A 19,213-nucleotide genomic window follows, 5' to 3' on the forward strand; every position below is an offset into this window, starting at 1 on the left:
GGCCGTACTGGCCTCGATTTAGAAAACATTTCATATCGATGTTTTCCCAGAGCCGTTCCACAACCAGCCTTTCCAGCAACTTACTGATAAACGGCAAGAGGCTGATGGTTCGATAACTACTGACCTCACAAGGATCCTTTCCTGATTTTAAGAGCACCCTCACCAAAGCCACCTTCCAGAGAGCCGGAAAGCAGCCTCAGCTTATGCACCCTGAGAACAGCCTGCCAAGCGGCTCTCTTATTCATGAACGTTATTTAGTTGGCAAAAAAATTTTACAAAATCATGTGTAAAATGACACATAAACCATGTAACAGTTTCGCGGTGGGCAATAGGTCCGCCTTTTTTCTAGTAATATATAAGTAGATTTATAAAATAAAATCATATATTTCAAAAAGAACTGTTCTAATGAAACGTAAAATATGTACTGCTTGATAAACGACAGATTACTACCGAGCGTGAACAAAGTTTGTTTGGAATTAATAATATACGTTATTACCTTGAGGTTTCCAGCTAATTGTCTTGATATTTCGCAACATCAGATTGACTTCACATTAAATATATTATTAGGATTAAAAAATCCTATAGTATGTATCAGTGATGATAGAAAAAAAAAAGATCTTCGGATCTTGGCTACATGACCGATATAAATATTTAGCCTGTAAAGTGTATTTATTTAAAAGAATGCAGAAGATAATATGTTATTCATTAAAAAACAATTTAGAATTATTAAAAAAACAATAATTAAGTGTGCAGTTTTTTCATATTATGTTCAAAGTTTTTCCGTATTTTTAAATGCAAAACATTTATTTATATTGAACATTTTATTATATTGAGTTCATTACTATCGTTTTCTTCATATAAAAGATAAATTGCTGGAGATGATATGATAATTAAACGATACCGATTGAACAACATTATATCTTAAAAAATAAATAAATAATAAAACTGGCATATCATGAATTTTATTGATACAGAATCGTGTACAATTATCATTTCTAACCTGTATTTTTAATTAATATTCAGTTCATTTAAAGAAACATTAAGTAAATCAGAACGTTGCATAAACTTTTTACCGATAAGTTTTTTTTTACTCGAATAAAATAGCAATTTAAATTGTATCTTTTACCATTTTAGTAAAACGTAAAACGGGTGACAAATTGTATTTTAATGCTGATTTTTTTCAATGCAGGTGGTCTTGACAAAACCGATCCGGATCAGTTACCATTATTATGTAAACTCTTATTTTCACGCTTTCATAGTTATTTTTATAAGATCTTTATGTATATTATTCACAGTAATAGGTAATATCTTTTGTCCATCACTCGTGGCTATCTGGATTTTAGATAGTGAAAATCTTTCTCTATTATAACGAAATTATCAAATCGATCGTGGCCTAGCTTTCTATATCATCCTAATATATTTATAACATTTATTTTTTCTTTATTTTATAAACGATCGTTTTATTTTATTTCTATTGAACTTGTAATATCTACTTATTTATTAATTTAATTAAATAATTCTTGGAATTAATCGATTTATTCTCTCCATCATCTCTCTAACTCTTCCATCATCAATCATTCGGAGACATTCATCGTTGAACTAGATTTTAGTTCCTATATTTTCACTCCTGCTTAACCCTTTATGGTTATTAGTTATTTCCCTGAACGGGTTGCTGTAGTCGTCACTGTGGTAAGTCCGGTTGTGCCTGTAGTACCTTTGATCTTTTGATCTGCCCCTGTGTGTCATTCAAATATCTGCTCTCTCTTTGGTATTTCCACTTACTTTATTACATTTCTATCTACACAAAACTTCTAAGAATTGTCATTAATTTTTACATTTGAGTTCATCGACTGGTTTCAGATGTTTGTATTATTATTATTCGATATTATTATATAAAGCCATATTATTTTCTTTTTTTACGTTGTATTGCTTCGTAATTTTTTTATACACTAGCTTTTATTTTTGTATAAACAGTACGCCACTATAACGCAGGTATCCGGAGACGCTTCTATACTCGCGTTATTTCAAAGATAAAATGATAAAAAAATAAATAAATAAATAAATACAAAATCCCTTTGGGCACGCTGGAAGGCGGAGGTAGATTTCACCGGTGCTAAGTAGAGGATAAAAAAGATTTACACCTTAAAGTTAAGAAAAACTTCAAAATTTACTCAATACGACAATGGTTGCATATGAAAAAAGTTTTGACATGTTTAGCATACAAGCCTCATCTTCTTACAATTCCAGCAACATTTTGGTCATCCCTCTGTATGGGTTGGCCATATAAAAAATTGTTTCAGGCAAAAGTTTTAGGTAATGTTTAAAAGACTAACGACCGACCACTTTAAATCGATTCCAAACTGCGCCTGTTAAGGGAAATATGATTTTTTTATCTTCGAAATCCCATTTTTTAACCCCCTGCGACAATGGTTGATGATATCAGAAAACTTTACTTAGATAAGTTTTAGGCCCTTATCCAAAGAATAGTAGGAACTTTAAACGAATTCGATATTTTACTTAATAAGAAAGTTATAACGATATTTTGTTTTTTTGAAGAAGCCATTTCCAAACCCATGGTTCGATTTTGCCCATTAACGAACTCAACCGAGACTTTTCGTCGTTATATTTTATGTTTAAATTTGATTGGCACAAAATTACGACGTTATCGTGTCCACAAGAAAGTGAAATAAATATATGTAAAAAGATTTAACGAGTATATATATATATATATATACACGTTAAATCTTTGAACTGACGGTGGTTTTGGAGTCTGGGGGATGTGAAACGCGAAGATATTTTGAAATTTTCCTGAAGTCGAATCATGATACCCATGACAATAGGTAGCTTTCTTATGAAATCTAAAAGCCAACTGACGTAATATTGTAACAATTAAAATATTATTGAACGTTACACAGGTAAAGATGAGAATATTATGGGATAAAATAAAATGTAGAAAAATAAACCTACAGTACTTAGTACGTATTGTACTATACTTTAATTTTTATACCTGGATTTTTTTTTATATTGCTTTTTTTCGGAACGATAAACTATGGTAATTATACAGTCTTTTAAGCACTTTCCCTTGTAGCCTAATTGAAAATAAAGTACTGTACTAACCGATTTGAATTCAAAATGTAGGAAAATAATATACAGTACTACATTATTAGAACATATTACACTATAATAATACTACGCTAATATTACACATATTATTACACTTATACATATTATAGTATTAAACTACATTACACAACACATCTGAAGATTAGGGAAATGATTAAACCAACATAAATGTTTGATGCCATTATTTTATGTTTGTCTTCCTGTTTATACAGAACAACTATTTGCAATTTAATTTAGCTAAATATATCAGCGCATTTATTTATTCTGTTCAATTTATTAATAAGTATAAAAGCTAAAATGAGTTTCTATAAACCTATTAAAAAATAGACATTTTTTTTATATCTGATAACAGTTCTTTTTTTGGGAGACATCATTCTATCGATGTTGTTTTGAACCGCATTATAGCGGGGTCATACTGCATTTGTTTTTTATTTTCATATTTTTTTTATAGGCAAGGCTTTTCAAACTCTCGTTAAAATTTTAATTTAGCTTGAAAATTTTAATAACAGTTTGTTTTGAGTAATAATAAATCATATTTCTGATTAATATCGTACTTAGTTTAAGAAAAGTTTTCAAGTTCTCTAATAAACTTGAAAGTATAATATTTTAAAAGGCTTTGTATCTGGGTAAATACTAAAAAAACAGCGAATGAAAGTTTTAGACTAGTCTCAATTAAAAATTACGGTTTTGAGTTACGTGAAAAAGACATCTCTACATGTTAATGGAGGATATTTAACAGCAATTGTCAACTAGGTGAATGCGTGATTACTTTTTTTATTATTATAACAGTCATAAACAACATTTTTCTGTCGATAAAGATTTATTTCGTAGATGTCGGATTGCGTAAATAAATTTCTATCAAGTTGTAAAAAACTGGACGAGTAAAAATAATTGTTTTCTAGATGAAAAAGAAAAGGATACACCCTCCACCCCTCTCAATTAAAAAAAACTGTTTTTTTTTCGCATGAAGATTTATGTTAATTAATAACATGTATAAATAATTCTTTACAGTTTTGTACATTTAAAAAATGAATGTTTCCGTTTTGTACCATGTGGTATATATTTTCACTTGAAAATTAATAATTGTTTGCCTTTGAATTAGTAAAACTTGTTCTTCCGCAGTAGTTTTCACTGTTAATTAGCAGCACCTTAATTACTAATAGAACTTCTATTAACGACACTCATCATTATCAAATTAGTTCATTCTTATTTGTAAAGAAACCTTTTCAATATGTATCCATGAAACTCTGCGCATTTTACACTCTAACACCGACACTCAGCATTAGTGATGACTGCTGAAAAGGTTCTGCCAGTTAGGCCCGACATTTTCTTCCGATGAACAAATTCTATTAATTTGAAAGGGTAGGTTTTTATTTTTTTAATAATTTTAAAATGTTACCGTGTGTTGTCATTTTTTTCTATGAAAAAAAAGGCGAGCATCAACAGCTATAGACATTTGCCCGGTGGAAAGTAGTAGCTCTGAAAAGATGCCTGCCTGACCGGGGATTCGAATCCGACATGTTTCGTCATGCTTTTCAACGTAATTAATCTCTGTTTTGTATTCTACGATGCATTCTGTTTTATTGAGATCGGTAAAGTAAGATAGTATTTATTTTAATGACTTTTTAACAACAAATCTTTAAGAACTCTTTTCAAAACTTTTTAATGAACAGCAATAAAAACCAGTAATATAAAATTATAATAATAATATAGTAATATAAAACCAATAATTTTAAACGACTTTTTTTTTTTAAAGGTAATTTTTTGGAAAATAATTATTTAATTATATAAAATAATTTTTGAACTTATCAAGAATATCTTTCCTCCATAGCATAATTCTGTTATAATTGCTTGGCTTTTCTATTATACTTCACGTGATATCAGGTAAATCATAATATGGTAATCGTAATATCAAAGATAAAGTAGTGTTAGTCGGGTAATGCTAAGAACCGTGCAAAGGACAACCCCGTATGAAGGACATGTAGCCGGCTTTGACTGCTATTTTTAAGATGGGGAGCGACTATTTTGAAATCCTCATTCTTCAAATCACTCAGTTTCGGGTCCTGTACTGACCAAATCATTACTTTGAAGAAATTGACTACATACACTGATAGTCATTAAAAATTAAACAGGCTCTAATTTTTATTATTATTATTCTCACAAGCATGAGTCTAATGAACGCAGAGGGTCCAAGAAGCAGAGCTCTCTGTCTCTCTCTCTCTCTCTATCTCTCTCTCTCTCTCTCTCTATATATATATATATATATTTCTTGTGTGCGTGTGTATGAAAGTGAACTCCTCCTAAACGGCTGGACTGATTCTGATGAAACTATGTGTGTGTGTGTGTGTGTGTGTGTGTGTGTGTGTGTGTGTGTGTGTGTGTGTGTGTGTTCAAGGGGATTCGAGAATGATTTAGATTCACAATTTGGTCCACTGGAAAATGTTTTTTTTAATTAATTTTTTATTTATAAGTAGTTGTTGATTTTGGAATGTTTTACATTGGATCCGGCAGACTGCACTACATCGCAGTATCGAATATTCAATAATATTCTATTTTAATTTTAGTTTGTCCCGACAGTTGGTGCTGCGATCAAATTGAGAAAAATATTTCATAATTTTGTGTTATTATCGCGAGAAATATTGTGTTATTGTGTTAAAATCGCGAGAAAACAGTTTTTTAATAAATAAGAGGCTAATAAATCAGATGGAAATGTAAACAAAGGAAAACCAATCAGATCAATGCAAGATGGCCGCTGTCAAACACAACGACCAATCACAAAGAGCCCGTATGGCCGTTGCCAATGTAAACAAAATCACAACTGATTAAGTAACAAGTAGGCAGCACTGCGATCGCGTTTAGAATTGTGCGCGTATTGAGAAATATTATATTATAATTTATTGAAATAACGTTTTAAAGTGTAATTAAAAAATATACATTGTTCAAATTTGTAAGGTACAGTATTGAAGTGAAAATGTTTTTTTAATTTATTTATGTGTTGTTGATCTTGGTATGGTTAAGGTTCACAATTGGGTCCGGTAGGCAGCGTGTGGGTCCGGTAGGCAGAGCTGCGATCGCGTTTTAGAAGTTTTTTTTTTAATTTTTGGTTTATCAGTCAAACCCGGTAGTTGGTGCTACGATCTGATTCTAGGAATTTTTTTTATTTTGTTGCTTTTTCGCATATCAGTTACTTGCGTCGTAGCTTAGTGTTGTTCTTATATTAAAATTCGTATTTAGAGAATAGTTTGAATTAAATCCGATAAGTAGTGCTGTTTTGGCAATTGGATTTATTTACATTCTGAATTTTATAAAGTTAAATGTGAAATTTTATAAGGTTCCGTAATGTTTTGTAAGTTTCTTAATGTTAAGTATTAATTGTAATGATTTTGCAGCCACAACACTTTTCGTTAAAAAATTATTTTCCACCGAACACTGTGATTAGAGAGTGGTGTGAATTAAATCCGATAGGTAGTGAGTGCTGTTGTTTTGCCATTTGGATTTATTTACATTCTGACTTTTATAAAGTGAAAGGTTAAATTTTGTTAAATTGCTAATGTTTAGTTTTATAAGGTTTTATGAAACTTTCAATTGTTGTCATTTAATCTGTGTGTATACTCAGATCTAGCAATAGCGAAGCATTGCCGAGTCTGCTAGAATTGCGCGTTTATTGAGAATATTATATTATATTATTTATTGAAATAACGTTTTAAAGTTTAATTGAAAAATGTACATTGTGCAAATTTGTAAGGTGCAGTATTGAAGTGAGTATTTTACATGATTTTTCATGAATTTTAATGATGTATACACGTGCATTCAATAACAATCAACTTAACGTACAAATTTAAATTGTCAGTTCTCATTTGATTCTATGCAACTTATGAAGTATTGAACGGCTCTTTGAAAATAAAAATTTAAGTTTGTAAAATAAATTATAACATTTATAAAATTAAAATATTAGTTACTTATAATATAGTTTAAAGTATATTTAAAAAATTGAATTTATAATGTTTTAGCTGATTAATTTTATAAAAAGTTTTCTAAAATTATTTTTAATTTACAATTATCTAAAATTTTGTAAAATAGATGTTAAAATAAAGAATGAGAAAAATGATAAAAATTTCTACTAAAATTTTAACTACGTTGGTTTTTTACAGTGCTTTAATTTTTTTATTAATTGATTAATTAAGCTGTTACATGGTTATGAAACATCAAAATTATTAAATAAAAATAAAAAAATACGTAGGAGGTACTTTTTTAGAATGATGTTAATTGAAAATTAGTAGTAAAGTGAATGAAAATTTATTAATTACACTAATTATTAATTTTACGACGTTTCGATTTTTTAATTCAATTTTCATCGGACATCTCAATATTTAGTGAAAATAAATATTAACCATACTACACATAATTAATCAATAAACACATTACAATAATACAACAAACTGATAATATCATACTAATAGTCATTTTAATGAAATTTAGAACACATTCCTGCTAATTTTAACTTAATTTTTATGTAAATTTATATGTGTGCATTTATTACAGAATAATGCCGCGTCAGGACAACGTCTGTTGGGTCCGCTAGTGTATATATATATATATATATATATACATCTGATATGTGTAGTTAATTGAAACCCAACCACCAAAGAACACCAATAATCCACCATCTAGCATTCAAATCCGCATGAAAGTAACTGTCTTTACTAGGATTTGTACCTTAGAATTCTCGGCTTCGAAATCAGCTGGTTTGCGATGACGAGTTAACCACTAGATAAGCCCGGTGGGCTAGGGAGCAGGGCTAGACGGAAAGGGTAAGCGAAGCGTTCCCTGACCGGCTAGTTGTTTTATAAAAATATGAATATATTTTCTTATAAAAATTAAAATCAGACCCTTAATGATTGAATTGAAAAATTCGATTACAATGAAAAAGTTGTCTGTGATATTGTACGGACGACCGGCAAAGCCCTGAAATTCATCCAATACCTTTACTTTGCTAGCGTTTTAAATGTTATTAATATATATACCCTAATTTCATAAAACTTTAATTTTTAATTGTCAAAATTTGCGTCTAATTTTGATTTTATAAACTTTAATCCCTTATGCGTACAAAATTTGTTTATTTTATTATTTTTTTCTTAATGTTATGTTTATTGAATTGTCTTTTTAAGTTTGATACTACTTTTGAATTTTATATTATCGATTTATAGCACGTTTTAATTTTTCTTTTTTGTTGAATTTATAAGTTTTCTTAATTATGAAAATTTATAAAACTTATTAATGTTATTCCTGTGTACGTAGCAATCTGTTCAGAAAGTAGCCAACAGATTGAATAAGCAACCCCTCCAGAATGACCAAATGAGATGAGTGTGATACGTGTGAAATGTAAATGAGGTGTACAGACTCAGGCCGATCATGTCTTAGATGTGTGATTAATTGAACCCCAACCACCAAATTACACCGGTATCCTTCGTCTAGCATTCAAATCCGTATAAAAGCAACTAACCTTTACTGATATTTATTTTAAACAAGTTGAAAGCCATGAAGATAACCACTGTATTTATTTTTTTCTAAATGAATCGCTAGACTTGTCGTTTGATAAATGTTTAAACATTAACCTTACGATACATATGTCTGTAATATATCTCACTAGTTATATGTTAGCTGCATTCACTACTTGTACTTTAAGTAGTTATTTCTGTCTTTTTTCAAAGATTATTGCAAATTGTTATTTTATTAAATAAATTTTCTTTCCATTTTAAGTAGATACTTAAATTATACTGTCATACTACCGTAATACATCTAGTTCTAATATAGTTAGTTATCAATGAAAAAAAAATTAGTCATATGTAGTAAAGAGATTGTATTATTATTATTATTATTATTATTGTAACTTGACGTTAGTTTGTAATATTTGCTAAGTATTGTTTTCCTAGCTCTTTCCAATTGTTTAAACAGTTTACTGTTTTGTATTTTCATATAAGTTAACAGTTCGTGTATAACCGTATTTGGTATTCTTCTGTATTTCTCTTCTTTTAGAAGATCGTTATATGTGATCTATCAGATATTAATGCTTTAAAGTCGTTTAATATCATCACAAGGAAACCACTGATCTAGGTATATTTATAGACAATGGACTTAATGTGTGTTTATAGATATGTAACCTGTGAGAATCGAATCCTACTTTGTCGGTTACCTTTTTTATAACTGACCTGGAAATGTTCATTTCATAAATTTATTAATTTCTGAAAAAAATATTTTTAATATTTTCTTGATTTTTTTTTTCTGTACATTTATATGTTATAGTAAAGAAAAGAAAAACTTTTAAAATTTGTACTAGTATAATTTTTCTACGTGTAAATTCTTACGTCGCTGAGACTAATACTACTTATTTTGTATTAAAAATATTTCTGTGATTAGATTACAAATAAATTTTTGAAATTAATGGGAATAATTTCCTTTAAAAAAAGAAATGGTAGGAATCCTTTCTCAGGAATTGTAGGTAGCCCATACGTTTAATTTAAGGTAAAATATTATTATTCGTAATGTTTATTTACAGGATATTTGTTATTAAACTGTGTTTATTGAAAAATGTTTAGAAGTTTTCCATTTATCTATTCAGATTATTGGTGAAGGGGAAAGAGAATGCCTTGAAAAATTATTAATAATATAATAAATACTTTTATTGGTTTGATATATTTTAATATTCTAAAGTTTGTTTCTTTTTCGAGTGATTATTTACATTTTTAAAAGTTTATTTCATTTATCGCTATAGCTTTAGAAGGGAAAGTTGTAAACGGTCCAATTTTGGCGTATACGGTTTTCCTCGGATCTTTAAATTTTGACATCTAAGGAACCCAAAAAACCGGGTGGAAATTTTCCGGATGTTCGTATGTACGTATGTTCGGTAAATCACCTTATATCTCTAATTGTTCAACCGATTTTGACCAGACTTGCTCAGATTACTTCTATATATGGGGCATTGATGCCGTTAAATTTTCAATTTAAAAGTCAAGAGGGTGAGCCTGTAGAACAAAGTCCTCCTCAGTATCTCGAGATTTCGCCTAATTAAGATCTTATTTTTCTTAGGCACATTTTTTAACAATTAAAAAATAAAAATATTTGCAAAAAAATGTTTTGCAAAATCGCACCCCCACCCCCAAAAATGCTGTAAATAAACTAGTAGATAATGGGTATACTGCGCCATTTTACTCCCTCTTACCTCATGGAGCGCTCCACTGACGTAGCGCTGACGTACAGCTGCTGTAGTCGTTTTTTATCCTCTTCTTCTCCCCCGGGCCGGATCCAGCAGTTAAGTATTACACAGCCCAGAGGAGTGTCCTTTACTCTAACGGGCCTCCACGCCTCGACCCGCCGTTCGATTTCACTTTGCGGCCGCCTCAAACCCCCACAGTAGGATCCATCAGGCTCGGCTATGCTGTCCTTGGGGCCCCACTCCGAGACCCGGGACTCGGTCTCTATGCCAATGCCTCTAACGGGAACACTCCGAGTGAGGCATCCCCGCCAGGACTTGGTCTTTTCTCTTGGGGATGCGAGAGTCCCCGTGTCTCATCGCTAGCGCCCACTTGTGCAAGCACGTGCGAATGGCAACTCCGCAATAGGCTATTCCTCAAGCCCGAGACACCCCGATCCTCCTCCTGAAGAACCCTCGCTAAGAAACCCTACAATGGTATCAAAACTCTTGGGGCTCCACATGGTGGCGATGATGTTCTCCACGCTGAGCGGTGTGGTAATCGCCGAGCAAGCTAGGCGGTAATCATCCCACTGCGGGCACCAGAACACCACGTGTTATGGGGTATCCGGATCGTCGCAGTAAGTGCAGTAGGGGTCATCCGACCTCCTCCTACCACACAAGTAGTCGATTGCCATGTTGTACCGTTCCAAGTGAGCGGTAAAATTAAATAAATTAATAATATTTAAAGTGGCCTCAGTTCTTTTTTATTTCTACCATTCCAACTCTAAATTTTCGACATTTTCATTTTACCAGGACGAATATCAAAATACGTACTCGCCGATTGATTAATTCTTATGATATTTTGGAAACTTCGAGGTGTTATGATTTTCCTGAATTGGATCCAGTTAGCAGCTACATCACTTGCTTATGTAGTGAGAATACTTACATGCATATGCTTATTAGATTGGTGGATCGACATAAGCCGCAGTACGTTGCTAATTAGAATCCAACATCAAAATTGGTGCCGGAAAAACAATATTGACGAGGTTTATAATACATTCGGTTCGAATTGGCCTCCAAACTGTTCACCTTCTGCAAGGGTAAGAATGTGAGCTAAGCGTCTTTGTCACACGATACATAATATATAAAAAAACATTTTCTAATTAATATCCTCTAAATTATTATTTTTTATATGTGACATTAGTATGTATATTTTCTGTTTTTTATTATTTAAATTTTTAGTTTACGATTCTAGTCTAATCAAAATTTTCCTGTAGGAAAATGTTTTCCATTGTTTTTCATTTTCTAATCTATATAATTTATATTAATCTAATTTTGTTTATAATTATTCATATTATGAAATGGATTAATTCATTAAATTACATTTTTTAATTTTCTTATTTAGCTACTGGCCCATGTTATAGCATTAAAATAGTTGTCGTAAAGTCATATGTATGAAGTACAACATACTTCTATCTAGAATTATTTTTTTTTCCTAATATGCTTGTTGCTGTATATAAAAAGCATTTTCCTGTAGGAAAACGCTTATTTGTTTGTGTTAGATTTGGATATCTACTTTAAATTTATCCACTTTTTGTAATTTATCTCACTGAATTAATTTGAAAATTTTTGATTTGTACTATAAAATCTTCTCGCTGATTAAAAACATATTTGATAATTTCTATTCCAAAATACTTATCACATTACGTCTCATAGTTTTAATGAACTTCGGAAAAATTGTATCTCCAGATCTATTCATATAGATGAAATTAAATGATAATAATACCAGTTTTTTGGTACTTTTTTCATAAAAAATGATCAATTTTATTGCATTTTACATTCATAATGCGTATAATAACGATCTTTAAACAATGCTATAATATGGATAATAATAAACAATAACTAATAATTAACAACAACACATTAAATGGCGATGTCAACTGGTATAATTTACTTTAAATACGACAGCGTTTATTTAAAAAATTTAAATAAATATTTTCGATCATTACTTAAATGTAATCCAGAGGTAACAGGTCTTGGAACCTGGCAGGCCATTCTATAGCTGCTCTACGACCTATGCAGCGATTTGGAAATTATTCATTTAAAATTTGTCGTGCTCTTGTATAATAATGTGGTGGTGCCCTATCTTGCTGAAACCATACGTTATTATTTAATTCTTGTCCATAATTTTCCCGGATATTTGGTAAAATCCTATCGGCTAAAAAGTTGCAGTAAGCATCTCCCTTAAGATTGACATCTAAAAATAAAAGGCCCTACAGTACAATGACCAACCATTCCCCCCTCCCCAAAGTTCTGTTTCTGAGGTGGCTATGTCTGAGCTTCCAACATCCATCTGGCATTATTATCGCTGCAATATCGTCAGTTTTAGTTATTCATATGGCCATTTAACATCAAAGTCGCTTCATCAGTAAATATTATTGAATTAGAAATATGTTTGTCCACGTCTAATTTTTGCATTATAATATCACAATACTCAACTCGGCGGTCAAAATCATCTTCCGTAAGTTCTCGCACCAGGTGTAGCTTATGAGGGTGAGATTTATTTGTATTAAGAATCTTTTGAACTGAAAAATAAATGATGTCATGTTGGACAACAACTTTCCGAATCGATGAATGAGGGTCTTCAGCAAAGATTTACAATACATCTATCTAATAACTTTGCATTAATTGTGACAGTTGTCTTAGTCTACCGATGCGAGAACGATTCTTTACGGTATCGATTTCTTCAAATCGCTGTACTGTCTTGATCACAGTCGATTTAATTACTGATTCTATGTTGGGAAATAGATTATTAAACAAATCACATACCTATTGTAAAGACCGAACTCTGTCACCGTATCCGAACATCATCAACCGAGTTATTCCTTCGGTTTCACTTAAAGAAGGCATTGTTATTTGAAGATTAAATATTTAATAAAACTAAATAAATGAACGAGAAGAATAATAATAAAACTTTGAACAATAAAGAAATTTGAACCGCTAGACCTACAACTTAATTTTTACTAGCACTATCAAATTTTACAGTTTCAGGTATTTTTTGAAGTAAAAAGGTGAAATGAGGAGTTAATTAATTGCAAGGTTTCAACGTTATACGAAGTACATTATTATAAATTAACAGCTGATTTACTCAAATAAATTTATAATACATTTTTTAAATAAGTATTTCCAATTGATTGGAACTCATTTACGATAAGTAACGAATATCAGCTGATATTAACATTCAAAGTTGATTTTTATTTAGAATACAATATAAGATGTAGCCGTTTAATTTTTTTAATATGAATTATAAATGTAAAATGCAATAAAATTATTATTATATTAAATTAAATAAAAATAAAAATATAAAATTATTATTATATTATTTATATATATATGAGGAGATTTTACAGTATATATATACTGTAAAATTTCCTTATTTGCACTTCCCGTATTCGTGGTGCAATATTTTGCGACGTCTTTTCTATATTCGCGGGTAAACGTTTCCGTATTCGCGTATATTACATTATGAAGTGATATTAAAAAATAGAAATATTAAAAGATTTAAAGACGCAGGTAGAGTATGAACTAGAAGAGTTGGAAGAAACGATCACTGGAAAACAGTTAAATGCAAAACGCTTACCGAAGGCATTAAACTATCCCGTGAACTTATCCAGCTTTTTATAGATGCTGATCCATCTTTGAATAGAAGCTTAATCTTTAAGGGCAAAATTGAAGATGCCTTGCAAGAATACACAGATCTTCATACTGATTTAAAACAAGGAAAAATTACAAATTTTTGTGAATGCAATCCAAAATACTGTAGGTTAATTTTGTAAATTTCCTTTACAGTAATTTTAATTACTGTAGTATTGTTTTCTTGACTTTTTAAAGCGATTACTGAGTATGACTTGAACAAGTAATACAAGTTATTAGAAGTAATTATTTGAAGTTCGTTCTTACTGTACGTACTGTAATGAGTTTTTAAATCAAACAGTTCGATAAGTGCTTCCGAGTAAATTAGGAAATATACTGTATTTTGTTATACATTTTTTGTGTAATAAACCTATTTACTGTACCAAATCAGTGCTTACAATTAATGTTGCCGTCTGTATTTCATCAATAACATCGCCCTAAGTAAGTCCCATGATTTGTTTTCATTTTCCACAGAACCTAACCATTCTTCCTTAAATGAGATTAGTTTCCTTCTATATTCGTGGTTTTCTATATTCGCTGCATTTTTACAGTTTCTAGCCCCTGCGAATAAGGAGATTTTACTATATATTTATATATATATATATATATATATATATAAAGAGACAGAGAGAGTTTAAGAGAAAGAGAGAATTTAGGAAGCTATTTTTCATTTCATTTTTTAGGAAGTTTTTTCCTAAACTTTAATTGCTTTATAACTAAATACATCAAATAGTTTTAATCATTAATGTAATTGAATAAATTTATCATATATTATAGATTAGAAGAATTGTAATTGAAACCAAGGTTGTTTATATTGTAAATTTTATTGACTTCAATACTTTTTTTACGGTTATTTAAATAACATATATTGTAATCAATTCATGTTATAGAGATCAACGTCAAATACATATAAGTTATTTCTTCATCAAAAATAGCGGTTCGACCCACATTCGTATCGGCTTCTTTAGAAGTCAACCTTCCTCGTATCAGTGAACTGTATTAATTATCTTAAAAAAAAAACCATGTTTGTGTTTAATTTTGGTAATTTTTAATAAATTGTTTACTAATACACATCGTCATCACTAAAATCAGCCTTTTTAGTCATAATAACTTATCTATTACAATTTATTTATGTACAATAGAGCTTATTTATTATTAAGTCATCATGAAAATATACAGTATTTTACCAAACAATTTTCAGAACTATTTTCGTATTTTTAATAGCTGTGTCTATTTTCTAATTTATTTATCATTTTTTAACAACTATGAAGAGATTTACTATAATTGGTTAATTACGTTAAAATTAAACAAAAATGTGTATTTTAATAGGAAAATAAATCATTTTTTATAAGATTATTTTAGTATTTCATAACAAAAAAAATTAGTTTTACTTTATTTTAATTTATTCATAACTAATTTATACTTATTTTCTGTAGTATTTATTATGCATTCTTTTTTATAATACTACTTGAATATAAAATTAAGGTAGAACGAATTTATTAAAAACTGTGCTTCCCTTCAGTCATTTGTATATGTAACTTCTTCAATTTCCAACTGTTTTTAAATAAAATCAATTCATAAAAGTAAATAGATAAAACCGTATTACAAACTCGCGATTACAATAATTCTTCAAATATTTTCCTACACAATTTACACAAGATTCTGCTCGATTAAAATGCCTTTGGTATAAATTCTTTGTGTCAGGATAATTTCACATAATTTCAACTACATTAAAAGTTCTTGTCATTAATTCCTCTTTTACAGTTAATTTTCATTCGTATTCTAACGATTTTATTTAATTCTACAATTAGTAATCCATGACCTACAAGGCCGATTAATTGATCCACCTTGTTCGATTCAGTTCTGTAAATCGTACCCACCGGGTTGGTCTAGTGGTGAACGCGTCTTCCCAAATCAGCTGATTTGGAAGTCGAGAGTTCCAGCGTACAAGTCCTGTTAAAGGCAGTTACTTTTATACGGATTTGAATACTAGATAGTGGATACCGGTGTTCTTTGGTGGTTGAGTTTCAATTAACCACACATCTCAGGAATGTTCGAACTGAGATTGTACAAGACTACACTTCATTTACACTCATACATATCATCCTCTGAAGTAATACCTGAACGGTAATTCTCGGAGGCTAAACATGAAAAAGAAAGACCGACCATTCTTGGGACGTATTGTTTCATTATATGTGTGTACATTATTATATTTATTACGCAACCAGGAATGAACTTTAGTAATTAAAGTAATTATTTAAATGATTTGTCCCTGAGACAAACCACATTATAATCCATATTTTCAAATAATGAAGTTTGTACTAGTCGTATTAGATTGTTTTTTGAAAAAAATTGTGCCTGAAGTTTATTGTGGTATTATATTTAGATTATCAAGTTACTTATGATATAGATCATATCTCGATGAGAAACATTACGACATTATAGATACACATTAATGTATTTAATAATTTTAGAACAATTTAATACGTTGAACAGAATTAGTACATGCGGTTTTTTTAATCATTATTTATTTTATTTTTCTAAGAACCTAATCTGTTCCATCTGTATTATTAAAATTACGAAATCACTTGGTAATGTAATCATTATGCTTATAATCCTATTCATATTATCGTCTATAATCTTGTTATTATTACTCAATCGAGTAGATTTGTTATTCTATAAGCCAATTGTTTAATCCGCCTACATAAATGTTAAATGAGATTTGTGTTTACTTATTTTGATATATTATGTATGAAATTTGAAATTGTTTGCGGATTTTCCGTTTAATATTACCTTTAAATAACTGCTTCTTAGAAGTTTTATTCATTTTAGATGTTAAACGGAAGAGAATTATTATTATTTTAACATAATGTGAAATTATTTTATGAATTATTACATAGTAAATTGTACATATATGATTATAAGCGTATTCAACATTCATTTGTTAATGTAGCGATAATAATACTTTCTCTAATCAATAAAATGGGTTATGTAAAATATACACTTTTTCGTTTATTTGATATTGATAATAGTAATTAATTAGTTAATTGTTGTTTTGTTTTTTGAAAATATATAAAAATAAACTATTAATTTGTAATAAATTATGTTTGATTTAATTCGGTCTGATGTAGGTTCTGTGTGCTTAAAGAAAAATATGTATATATATATTTATAATCTAATAAGTACTTTAACTGTTCCGATAAAATAAATATTAACTAAGGTATTATACTTTCACTTGTTTGTTTTTTAATTTAATAATAGTAATTATTTAATAATATTAGTACTGTATATTGATAAAATTATTGCGCTTTTTTATAAGTATTTAAAAATATAAACAAACATGTTTACAAACGTGTTGTGTGTTTACTCGTATACTTTATTTAGCTTACCACTGTATATATATATATATATATATATATATATGTAGTTATATTGATAGAGGAAGTTAAAAATTAATTTCTTAATAACTAAGTTTAGCTGCTCCTTAATAGAATCAGCAATTACCCATCAATAATTTTGGGTTTACCAGCATAAATATATGCTGCACCAAAAGCTGTTTTTTTTCCTAGAAATGTAATATTTAATCAAATCACATGCCATGTTTATTATTTATAATTAATTGTTCCAGTTTAATAAAATATTCATAGCGTTTGTTCTATATCAGTAGATGAAGCGAAATTCATTGAACTGTGTGGATAGTGTGCTTTAATAAAGAGTTAAATGCGTAAAATAATGTTTTGTATGACTTTTATTAATGGAAGATAAGTTCTGGCTTTGTCGGGTAAGCATTTCAGCCATTAGGCTTACTGTGTGGACACAGGATAGAGAACCCAAATAACAACCCAAACAATTATATCCATTCGAGTTGATCCGCCGGTTAATTCCTTTCCATTAACTGTTCTTACTTCTTACTGTTAAAGTTCTGAGATCTTCATGATGCATCTAGAAAGATCCAAAATCCACATTCACACAAATGTGGAGAAACACGTATTTGGAAAAGAGATGAGTTATGAGAAAGAACGATCTTACAACAGACGAACCGCGGTATTAACAAAAAATACCATCCGAAGAAAACTTTAAGGTTTCCTCCTGGCAAAAGACACATCCCATCCATAATATTTTAAAAGATACTGGTCTTTTTATTTGGATAGAAGCAGCATATATTTATTTAAAAGTTGATCCTTTAAGAATATGGTGCAACAAAAACTGTTTTAAAGAGATTTTAAAACCACCCGAACACTAGCACAGTGTTTCTATAATAAAAAATATTCGTCCAATTCGTGGTTGTGTAGTATGTATTGTTAATCAATTGTATTATATTACTAAAAATTACTCGTCTTCATGGTTAATGGCTTACCAAGGATTTACCACAGAAAAACAAAGTAGTCTATATTTCCTTAACATAGGCCCAGTGAGCGTTTAAGAAAAAACTACTGGGAAGAAAAGGATCAAAAATATTGAATCGGATGGGGGTAATAAAGTGACTATCTAAACCAAGAGTGGGCCATGAAACGAGATAAATAATATTACCTAATTTAATACTTCAGAAATTATGTTACGTATCATTTGGTTTGCTTGGCATTTCTCCCGCCACCACTCCATTCGGTCGCCCTAAAGCACAGACCGAATGTCTGTGCCACAAACGGCTACTGAGCTACGAAACAGTTTAGCGACAAGTGTCCTAACTAGCTCCTGCAGCTAACGTTAAAACGTGAGCGGAATAAGCGTGGTACCATACACCACTCGTTAGCGTGTCCCACCGCCCACTTGTCATATATCACTAAAATGGGTAGGCGCACCCGGTCAACTACTAAAACATATGTGACTATCAATTAATTTATCTTGTCAAAAACAGCAATTCGCTGCCACGCCTAGGCCGCTGAATGCCAGCAAGTAAAGTCCGCGCCGAATGTCCACCATTAAAGTGCTTAGAGCCTTAATCTGGCTAGTAGCCAGCCATACCTCTAGGTTAGCTTCCTACAGCAGCGTGGTAGGAATCTTTTCCCTTAGGTAAACTACTGATGTCGGTTGAACAAAGCAACCGCGTCAAGGAACTCCCACACAGTCCGACAATACGGCTCTTGCCACATTGAATCGCCGTTTGTCAGTGGTCAATTTCCTCCTTGAGTTTCAGGGTGGCCTAAGTTCCGCCCCCCCCCCCACCCAAGATATGGGCAGTCGAACATCATGGGTTCGTTCGACTAG

The sequence above is a fragment of the Lycorma delicatula genome, chromosome 7 (assembly GCF_047948215.1).
Source record: "Lycorma delicatula isolate Av1 chromosome 7, ASM4794821v1, whole genome shotgun sequence".
NCBI lineage: Eukaryota > Metazoa > Arthropoda > Insecta > Hemiptera > Fulgoridae > Lycorma > Lycorma delicatula.